The sequence below is a fragment of the Macaca thibetana genome, chromosome 13 (assembly GCF_024542745.1).
Source record: "Macaca thibetana thibetana isolate TM-01 chromosome 13, ASM2454274v1, whole genome shotgun sequence".
NCBI classification, from domain to species: domain Eukaryota; kingdom Metazoa; phylum Chordata; class Mammalia; order Primates; family Cercopithecidae; genus Macaca; species Macaca thibetana.
In genome coordinates this window covers 93,545,139-93,556,790 of record NC_065590.1, presented here as the reverse complement: position 1 = coordinate 93,556,790, position 11,652 = coordinate 93,545,139, and the positions used below count along the sequence as shown (strand labels likewise).

The 11,652-nt window shown below is 33.9% G+C and overlaps 1 long non-coding RNA gene across 2 annotated transcripts; it reads right to left on the bottom strand.

The window, feature by feature from the left end:
• Positions 1-788: 788 nt before the first annotated feature.
• LOC126933698 (uncharacterized) lies at positions 789-10,185 on the bottom strand. Of its 2 annotated transcripts, none has more exons than XR_007718708.1 (3): positions 9,879-10,185; positions 8,733-8,843; positions 789-1,683 (listed from the first exon to the last, which is right to left on the bottom strand). It is a non-coding gene; the product is annotated as an uncharacterized LOC126933698 (long non-coding RNA). The 2 variants fall into 2 exon arrangements; XR_007718707.1 differs by lacking the exon at positions 789-1,683 and adding an exon at positions 7,374-8,088.
• Between the last annotated feature and the right edge of the window lie 1,467 nt (positions 10,186-11,652).

Genomic DNA, 11,652 nt, shown 5'->3' with positions numbered 1-11,652 from the left:
TACCCAAAGGATTATAAATCATGCTTCTGTAAAGACACACGCACAGGTATGTTTGCTGCGACACTATTCACAATATCAAAGACTTGGAACCAACCCAAATGTCCAACAATGATAAACTGGATTAAGAAAATGTGGCACATATACACCATGGAATACTATGCAGCCATAAAAAATGATGAGTTCATGTCCTTTGTAGGGACATGGAGGAAGATGTAAACTATCATTCTCAGCAAACTATCGCAACGACAAAAAAACCAAACACCACATGTTCTCACTCATACGTGGGAATTGAACAATAACTCTTGGACACAGGAAGGGGAACATCACACACTGGGGCCTGTTGTGGGGTGGTGGAGGGGGAGGGATAGCATTAGGAGATATACCCAATGTAAATGATGAGTTAATGGGTACAGCACACCAACATGGCACATGTACACATATGTAACAAGCCTGCATGTTGTGCACATGTACCCTAGAACTTAAAGTATAATAATAAAAAGAAGAAAAGAAAGACAGTCAATAAAAAAAGAACAAGAAAAATATTTTATCATAGTAGAATTTGGAAAACTGAGTGTACCAGATTTGAAATGCAATAGACAGAAAATTCCACTCTCTATATATCTTTAAGTGTTTTGTGTGTGTGTGTAAATATACACTCTGCTTTATTTAAGATTTTCCAATTTAGGCTTAAAGAGATAAAGATTATGTCCCAGTGGAATTGCACCATTAATTTTATTCATTAATTATGAATTGGAGAGTAAAATAAATGGATTGTATTATCAATTCCTAATCACTATATGTATTTGTATCCTCTACCTAATCTATATGCAGATATGTAATGTTCTTCTTTTTTGTCCAATTATTTTCTCTATTAATATTTTGGTTAGTAGGAAAGTGGGAAATGTCCTAGCATACATTTATTCTTTGTTGTTTTTCTCAGACAGGATTCTATAATAATAATAGCATAGATTGCCTTTTATTATTTGATTTATAGCAATTGAATGTAACTATCATGGATAAACATGATATTTCTTACATAGCTCTGAATTCCTTTTTTGTGTACATCATAACCTCATGATACCCAGTCTTTAACTCCTCAAAAGCCCTGTCTCATTATGGTCATGGGTAAGTTTTCACTTTTATTTTTATGAAAATACCCTATGACAGTGGCAGAAGATGAGAAATTATTGTGCTGAAATGAAAATAGGGATTCAGAAAAGAAAAGAAATGGTTTGGTTGTATGTAAAGACTGCATTGGAGAAGGAAAATGAGCCTTGTGCAAGATGTTGTCTGATGGATGAGATAAGTTTTCTCATTTACAAAATTGAGTGCAGAATGGAGAGCTATTAAATAACTCATATAAATTTCAATTCAAGAAACATGTTCTGAGTATTAATATGTACCAGGTAGTTTTATGTGTGGTTCAATTTAGCCATCTTTGAAACCCTGCAAATGAGCTGATAGTAGCCTTTTTAACAGATAAAGACATTGATACTCACTGAATCCAGGTGGCATGTCCAGAATCATTGGAGGTAAATGAGAGCTAAAACTGTGCATGCTTTTTTTCCCCCTATATATATTCCATTGCTTCCTTAGAGTGGAACAGTTTTGTAGACTTGCTGTAAGACTGTGCTTTCTTGGGTGTCCGTTCCTCTTTGGCATATAGTGTTAGCACACACATCTCTGGGTAGAAAAAAGCAGAACTGTATTTCAAAGTCTACTTACTCCTGAATTGGGTAGGGTGCTTCCTGAACAAGGGAGGAAATGCGGACACTACACAGAGTTACCACGTGGTCTCTGACCACAATGGCTCCACCATGTGACATGTTTCCTTCAAGATTATGCTGATGATGGACCATGTCTGCTGTACAAAATACTCAGTGTCTGAAAGGTGAACTTTTCACCGAGGTTTGTAGAGCGGAAAGTGCTTGAAATTACAAGTGTAATAATTATTAATGATGGGATAGAAATAAATCCTGTACAGACTTCAGGAAACAGTATTCAAAAGTATGGTTCAAACTGCAAATTGTTTCTAGAGATTGTGTTGGAAATAATGTCTGTTATTAGGAACAATTGATTACCTTTCAGAACACATATTGGTTTTTGTGTTTCGTTTCGTTTGGTTTGGTTTTTGTAACATCGATGTCAGGCTATTTAGAATACTGTGAAAGTGACAGTAGTCAATAAGTAATGAAGGAGAATTCTTTTATCCCTTTCTGTTGTTCATATGATTAGTATTAAGAGAGAATGCTGCACAATGGGACTGCCACCAACACAGAAAAGCCTATCGTCCTTCATTGTTACCTAATGAACAAGGTTGTTTATTGGTGGAAAAAGTTTATCTAGCTATTTTAGATAGTATGTAAATTTGATTTTCTGAGCAATACATGCCATATATTTATATCTGACTATTTTTGTATAATAATTATATTTCTGAAAATGATTTTTAAAAATAATTGAGAAATAATAACTTAATTTAAATCTTAGTAAGTTACTTTGTGGATATTGAAAAACTAATTCTAATGTTTATTGAGAAAGGCAAAAAATCCAGAATAGTCAACACACTATTAAAGAACAAAGTTGAAGGATTGCCACTACCTGACTTTAAGTCTTACTATAAGGCTGTAAGAATAAAGACAGTATGGTGATGGTGAAAGGATAGACAAACAGATGAAGAAAACAGAATGGAAAGTCTGTGAACAAACCTACTGAACTACAGTCAACTGATCTCTGTCAAATGAGTGAGGACATGTCCTTCCAGTAAATGGTGCTGAGGAAAACTGGACCTTCACATGCAAAATGATGAATCTAGACACTGACATTATAAGCCAAAATGGATCATAAGCCCAAATGGAAAATCACAAACCAGAAAATTTCTAGAAGAAAACAAGAAAATCTAAGCTACTTTGAGTGTCATGGTGAGTTAGTAGATACAACACCAAAAGCAAGATCCATGAAAGAAAAAAGTTAAGTGTGACAATTAAAATTAAAAATCTACTCCTCTATGAAAGGCACTGTTGAAAGAATGAAATGACAAATCCCATACTAGGAGAAAAGATTTTACAAAACATCTTTTTGATAAACGACTTGAATCCAATATATACAAAGAACTCTTAAAACTAAACAATGAGAGATCAAACAACCCAATTTAAATATTAGCAAAGGATCTGAGAAGATACCACAGAAGATATACAAATGGCAAATAAGTGTATTAAAAGATGTTCATCATCATACAGCATTAAATAAATACAAATTTAAACAACAATGAGATACCAGCACACTACTATTAGAATGGCTAAAATCCAAAATACTGAGAATACCAATTCTGTCAAGGATGTGGGGCAACCTGAATTCTCATTCATTGATGGTGGGAATGCAAAATGATTTAGCCTCTTTGAAGGCATATGATTTATGCCTTCTTCTCTTACCATATGATTTATTAATTGCACTCGTTGGTATTTACCAAAGTGAGTTAAAAACTTATGTCTACACAAAAACCTGCATGTAAATATTTCTAGCAACTTTGCTCACAATTACCAAAATTTGGAAGCAACCAAGATATCCTTCTATAGGTTCTTGAATGAACAAACTATAGTACATCTATACAATAGGATATTATTCAGTGCTAAAAATAAATGAACTATCAAAATACAAAAGACATGGAGAAACCTTATATACATATTGCTAAGTGAAAGAATCCAGTTCAAAATGGCTACATGGTATACAATTCAAACTGTATAACATTATGGAAAAGACAAACCTATAGGGAAAGCAAAAAGATCAATAGTTGTCGAGAGAGGGGAAGTAAGAATGAATAGGTGGATCACGGGAAATTTAAGAATAATACCGAAACTGTTCTGTATAATAATATAATGGTGATACATGGCATTATGCATGTATTTGGTCAAAGCCATGTATGCATTTGGTCAAGGCCATATAACCGGACAGTACAATTTTTCTCTAAACTTAAAAGTGTTCTAAAAAATAATCTATTTAGTAAAAAATTTCTGAACCTGAATTATTTGTTATCATTAACTTATTACTGAGTTAAGAATAATGTGGTTTATAGACAACAGTTTTTTAATAGCATCTGATTTGCAAGACACATAAATAGCTAAATTCTTAATTATATATAGTTTACATTGAAGGTAACAGGCACATCAATGAATACTTAAATATCTTCATTTTTATTATTTAGTTTTTTTAAGTTATAAGCTCCATGTGTTTATATAAAATTTAATTTATCATCAACATGCAAGAAATTGATTTTTTAAGTTTGATCCTTAGATTATAAATTGGCACACCACATCAAATACTTTTAACTATGATCTTGCAGATTTCAATGATTTCAGTGGTGATAATTGATAACATATTAGATCCATTCTGGTGAAAGTATGGATTTATCAATGTATTTTATTACCACTTTTAAAACAGAAACCATCAGCTTTTTGAGGAGTTCTATATGGTATTCAATAAGAGAGTATTGTTGCAAAGAAGATCTGATTTTCATAACAAAACTGAAATAAATGCAAAAGATATTCATTTACTTGTTAAAAACTCAGTGTTTAAGGAAGTGTTAAGATTAATCAATCAAAGTACATATGAACCAGAAAAAGAAAGGTAGGAAAGTCCTTGATGATTAGCCTTTTAGTAAGGAGGAAGTAGCAAAGGACAAAAAACAGTAAAGGGGAACAGAGCACTGTAGCAAAGTGTCACAGAAAAAGCCAACCAGATTACAAAATTGCAGAAGGTATACTGGGAAAACTGAGACGCAAAAATGAACACTTGACATTGTCATAATAGAAAATAGGAACTAAATACATCAGAATTTAGGCCTTGTCAAATTATTTTATATTTAAAACTTTTTCCAAGAGGGGCACAGTGGTTCACTCCTGTAATCCCAGCACTTTGAGAGGCCAAGGTGGACAGATCACTTGAGGTCAGGAGTTCGAGACCAGCCTGGCCAACATGGTGAAACCCTGTCTCTACTAAAAATATAAAAATTAGCTGGGTGTGGTGGCAGGCACCTGTAATCCCAGCTACTTGGGAGGCTGAGGCAGGAGAATCACTGGAATCCCAGAGACAGAGGTTGCAGTGAGCCAAGATGGAGTCACTGCACTCCAGCCTGGGCAACAGAGAGAGACTCCATCTCAAGATAAATAAAATAAAATAAAATAAAATAAAATAAAATAAAATATAAAATAAAATTTGTCATATGAGAATCCAAAGAATGATGTGCATAAAGAAACGTTTTATTTACTCTCATAGAGGAAATAGACATCTATACTCACATTGTAAAATGAAATGAATGCTCATAAGTGATTCAGAAGCAGTACTCAAGCTTTTTACTACAATGTGGAGCTCCCAAAGAGAGGAGTTATATCTGTTTTGCTTTATCTAGACAAAGCTAGGAATATACTAGGCATTCAATAATCACTTTCTGAATAAAGTATCTCTAAGACCAATTATCTAAGTAGATTTTAGTGTCTTCCCTATTCTAGGTCCTAGGTTCATTGGGGTAAAATATGTTATAAGGAATTTTAATGAAAACCACATCTGAAGGGTGACATTGATAGTTAAATTTGAAAAGTTAATCAGGTGTTTATAAATTTGACAAATGTACAACAGGATTCTGAAATATCAGTAAAAAGCATTTTTGCTGAAGTAAAAAGTATTAATAATATGTAATAAAATTTTTATCAACACAATTGATGCTTAAAAGCATCCAGTCCATACAAAGGTAAGTTTTAGTTAACCAGAAATTGATGAACACCCATTGCTTTTATTTATGTTCTAATCTACATTTTTCTTCATTTTTTTCCTAGCACAAAAATCTGCCTGCAGTGTTACAGAAATAAAATTATGGTATCATACACCATTAAGCGGTTTTGTAACTGTCCAATGGTTTCTCCTTGTCTGCTGCCCAGATAGAGCTGATTTATCAAGACAGGGCAATTGCAATAGAGAAACAGTTTAATCCACATAGAGCTGGCTAAAAGACCAAAATTTTATTATTACTCAAGTCAGCCTTTCCGAAAACTCAGAGGATAGGGTTTTTTAAAGATAGTTTGGCAGGAGAGACTCCCGGGAACATGGAATGCCAGTTGGTTGGGCTGGAGATGAAGTTATAGGGAGTCAAAGCTATTCTCCTGCACTGAGTCAGTTTCTGGGTGGGGACTACAAGACAAGAGGAACTAGTTTATTAGTCTGGGTGGTGCTGGCTGATCCATGAGAATACAGGGTCTGAAAAATATCTTGAAGATAAATCCTAGGCTTTAAAACAGTAATGTTATCCACAGGAGTAATTAGGGAGATGAGGAATCTTGTGGCCTCTGGCTGCATGACTCCTGAGCCATAATTTCTAGTCTTGCGGATAATTTGTTAGTTTTACAGAGGTGATCTGGTCCTCAAGTAAAGTGGGGTTCCTTTGGGGGAGGGAATGGTATCATCTTTGTGTCAATGTTAAACTATAGACTAAGTTCTTCTCAAAGTTAATTCAACCTACACCCAAGAATGAATAAGGACAGGTTGGAGGTTATAGGCAAGATGAAGTCAGATAGGTCAGATCTCTTTTGCTGTCATAATTTCTTCACTGTTATAATCTTTGCAAAGAGTGTTTCAATTTACTTAATGTTTTTGTTCTTTGGTTTTGAACATTTTAGTGTAGTAAGTTCTTAAATTAAAAGGATTTTTATATCTAAAATTGTTATTAATATAATTTGTATGCTCTTTTTGTGCAGGATGTTTTGAAGTATTTTATGTATTTTTAATTAACTATTGGTAAATGATATTTTGCAAAAATACATTTTGTTATACTTTAAAAAGCTACTTACTCTTCAAAAATAAAATTTGTCTCTATTTCTATTAATCAAAGCCAATGTTACTCACCCTATGGGCATGCTCTGAGAACAAAAAATATCACTGTCATGTGAAAGAAATCTTGGATACTGATGAAATTTGAATTTTTAAAAAAGGGAGCAACTTGTCAAATTAAGAATAAATGAGGTGATGATGCCTGCAAAGTAAAAGAAGCAGACAGATTTGTCACCATTTGTGTGTAAGGTAGGTTAATTAGGTGAATTCATCATACCCTAGATTTGGTCATCAAGCAGGGCCAACCAAAAAGTAGGATAGGTTCTCAGTTCACTCAGAAATATTGGTTATAGCTTGAAGGTGATCCAAATAAGAAGGAATCAAAAGATAATCTGTGTGTGAAAATAATTACATGTATGGCTATAGTTGATCAGAATCAACATATCCAGAAAGCAAATGAATCATCCTAAATGTGAATTTCTAAAGACAGAATCAGAGCAAAAGGAAACAGAGAGTTTTAATGAAAAATAGTAATATAAAGAGTAGCTTTCAGTGACTGAGCACACACTATACACTATTCTTTTTGAATTTATGTTCTCCAATCTTACCAGCAATTCTGAGACACAAATTGTATTTCCTCATTTGAGTTTAAAGAATAGAGCAAACTAACCAACCTTTCTAATTCTAAAGCTCATACACATTAGAATATTTTTCTTAATAACTCACGCTACTCTATTCTATGTTAATTATGTTGGATATTCTGTCTAAATATGTTAATATCTCTGAGATGGAACACTCAGAGGAGGAAGACTCAAGTATGCTAATGACTACTGTGCTAAGGGTAGAGTTTCCATTTTGTAAAGTGAAGCCATTGGTATTTTTGCCTTAACTTAGTTTAGTCCCTTTGGGCAATCTTTTTTGAGGTAAATCTTTCTTGGCTTATGATACATTTTTACTTGATCTCCCATTCAGCTGATTGGTTAATCATTAGATTTGAATCAGCCACCAACTGGTGAGAGAGCTTAACCTTCTATTGTTCATCCAGTTCTTTCAGCACATTAAAACTAGTTCCTGGTATTCAATTTCCCATTTGAAAGAAGTAGCATTGTGTATATTTTCCTAACTTGATATTGGCTAATACAAATGCAGTACAAGAAATATTATGTGATGTGAGAGCACAAATTTAAGAGGAACCAATACAACCTGGGGAGGAATAGGAAGCGTTCAGAATGAAAATGACACTGGAGCTGATTCTTGAGGGCTGAAAGAAATAATCTAGGGGAGAAGGTGTAGGAAAAAGAAGTCAATAAAGCTGAATAAAACAAAAACAGCTCAGCAAAGTAGGAACTGAATCAGTTCTTTCATCTCTAATCCCACAAAATACATTATAAGATTTTTAACTGTGAACCATATTGACTGTCAAAGATACGAAGTTATTTCTGTGTTATCAATAGCTATATCCTCCTAGAAAGTGTTTCTTTCATCCTGCTGTTATTTTATTCATTACCTTTTCTGTCAAATAATAGAAGGCTGTTTTTGATTTAAATACTAGGAAAGCATGGTGCATTAATATAACTTTCCTCAGGGCATGTCTTTACAAATTGCCTCTATTGAAAAGTATTAGGATTGGGGTTGTGAGAAAAGGAAACCGTCAATCTAAACTAAAGGAAATGATTCAAACTGATAATATGAATGGATCATTTATAACATGCTTTTTCTAGGGAAAAATCATAGACACTAGAAATTTAATATTGCCTAGTGTTTTCCTCAAAATATCTTTGCATTTTTCCCGTTATATCTTAGGATTTCTCTTAGCAAATTTCACGCTGATTTTAATTGTAAAATCTTAATTATGAATATCACAATCTTCAAACTTTTTGACTGATTAATTTGACCAGGAACAAAATGTGTAAACTTACATATCTATAGACTCCAATGTTCACATTAAAGATGATGATTTCCTGGTCCACCCATGATGTGTCACAGTGAGGACACTTTTCTATGTATATTCACAGTAGAGGGTTGCTTTTCTGTAGACAATAACATAAAAATTTATCTTACAGAGCTCCTTGCATGTGAGATACATAGAATAGACAGTATCTAATCTGTCATTGATGCAGGACTTATCTTAATCACTTTCACCAACTGGAAACACCTAACTGACAATACCCTGGCCTAACCTTGGCCTGCGCTATGGGGCTGGCTCAGCCCTGCCAACATTTCTGTAACATGGGGCAGCTACCATCTGCCAGTGGAGGGCAGAGGGCACGATGTTACAGCCTTCATTGTACACAAGTTCAGTGGGTCCTGAGCTCTTGTCTCACATCCAAGAAGAATGAGGATATGCTAATGAACAAAGAGTGACGTGGGTGAAGAATAATTTTATTGAACAACGAACAGCTCTCAGGGGAGAGGGGACACAAGAGTGGTCCCCCACCCCTGAAGTCAGGTGGTTTCTCCCCCAGGGTGTCTGAGTCTGGAGTTTTTATGGGCACAGGATGGGGGTGGGGCAGGCCATAGGTAGTCTTGGAAAAAGCAATATTCAATTGGTTAAAAAGCATTATTGAGAAATAACCAATTGGGAAATGGCAGGAAAACAGAAACAGAATTTCTCACTCCAGGACATGTTTTTCATGAGGAACCAGCAGTCTGGTCTGAACAGTCAGGCTGTTTTTGGCTTGAAGGTAGGGTTTTATCAGGGAAATGCCCCTATCTGCCTAGGCATTTGTCTGCCTCCTGCCACTATTAATTTTCCCCTATCAAGAGGTACACTGCCCTTAGGAAAAGGATGGTGATCACTCTTAACTGCTTTCTGCTGACAGGTGAGTTGTTTTGGAAAGAGGGCAGTCAGATCTCTCTCATATGCCTATCTAAGGGTCTCTGGTAAATGGCAGCCATAATATGAGGCTCCAGTTGCATGACCATTTGGAGTTTGATGGCCTGAAGGCAAGAAGAGACAAACTAGATTATTAGACGATTCTGAAAAATAAAACAAGGTTCAGCAATGTTTTAAGAAAAAGTTAAAAAGGATTACTACAGTTTTCTATTTAATTAATCCCACTTACTTTTTCTCTGCTTGATATTCATGAACATTGCAGCTCTTCATGAGTCCTGTGTATTTTTCCTCTATTCCGTTATCACAATATCCAAAGTTATCAGAAACTTGCATTTGAGAGTACCTGCCGAAGTCCTCCAGCTGATTATAAACCATCTTTTGTAAAGGATTAGAGCAAGACAGCAATTTTCTGTGAGTTACAAAATGTCCAGAGGAGTTACAGTCAAAAACATGATTGACAAAGAAATTTGGTTATATCTGGTTTACAATAACTTAACATTACAAGCTTTATTATGATTGGTAGCATATACTTGGATATCAGAATTTTATAAATGCCATACAATTTTGAAACATACTAACATTATTCACTAAAATATAGCTGGAAGAAGATTAAACCTTATTTTTATTTTGGCAATCCCATGTAACTAAGCATGTGAAATAGCCCTGTTCACCTCTCTTTTGGATGCTCCAGGGGCCCTCTGTAGCATTCAAAAGTTAGGGGTCAGAAAAAAAAAACTTTTGAAGCTGAAGTTTGATTTGGGGAAGCCTGTTAAGTATGTTACAGATTTAAAACACTTCATATTATTAAATATAACTCCAGATTACCTTAAGTTATTCATTTAGTCAAAATATGACTCAAATATGTTAAAACAAGGCAAAAACCTTTACTCATTAAGATGGAAGACTTAACTTTCCAAACAATTTGTTTCTTGTTATCTTCTTTTTTGGTAGGTCATTCACAAGGCAAACAAAAATCATTCATTATCCTTTACTATTACATGAAAATCTTGTTCAAGGGAGAGAAAGCCAAATTTCACCCTTGCATTAGTCTACTATCAATCTTAACCCCAATTTTTAAATGAAACCTTGTAGATAATACTATACAATCTTAATCAGTTTGGCTATGAGGTGAGATTCCTATAAACCTTTTATAATCCTTTACAAATTTTTGTTAAAGAGCAGATCAATGCCTTAAGAAAACCTTGTGTTTTCATTTCAATGCTCAATTTACAGAAAAACCATATAATACTCTTTTGAATTTTGTCAATATGTTCACACGCAGGATTTCTTTTCTAAGATTAAATTTTACAAAGGTTTCATAACTTGTTTAAACCTTCAACTTTATCTAATTTAAGACAATCCTTTAACCCTCTAACTAGGCAAAAATTTACATTCTCATGCCTTTTTATAATCTTTTACTAAAAACACATTTTACTTTCCTTATATACCTTGAATGTAAATCTATTTTCAGTAGTCTCAGTATAACAATTACATGTAATTATGGTAACTCTTAGCGATTTTTAATTTTAATGTAAAACCTGGTAAGGTATTTTAATTACATACTAGTTGCACATAAGGTCTGACTTTTTCCAGCATAGTTGGAGGTGTGGTTAGTTTCATATGTCCTCAGGCCTTACCAAACTGTAAAGCAGGCAAATTGAACAATTTTCAGAAGCCAAAGAAGCAGTTTGTTACTTTAAAGCATTTAGCAAACCTAATATCTGAACATGATTTAGACCACATGTTCACATTTTGAAAACATTTGTATTTTACCAATAATCTTTAAAATTGTTTTTATTTTTCAAAGAGTAAAATCATGTGAACTGAAAGACATTACAGCTTGCTTTTTATTTAAAAATATTTGTTCTAAGCACTTATTTTTCTGTACGCCAATTGCTTAGAGCTCTTTTATATATAAACATCACACACATAAAACATATATGCAGACAGACAGAAGAAGATCCAGTAGTTGTACGATTTTTATTTGCCAATCTCTTAATTAA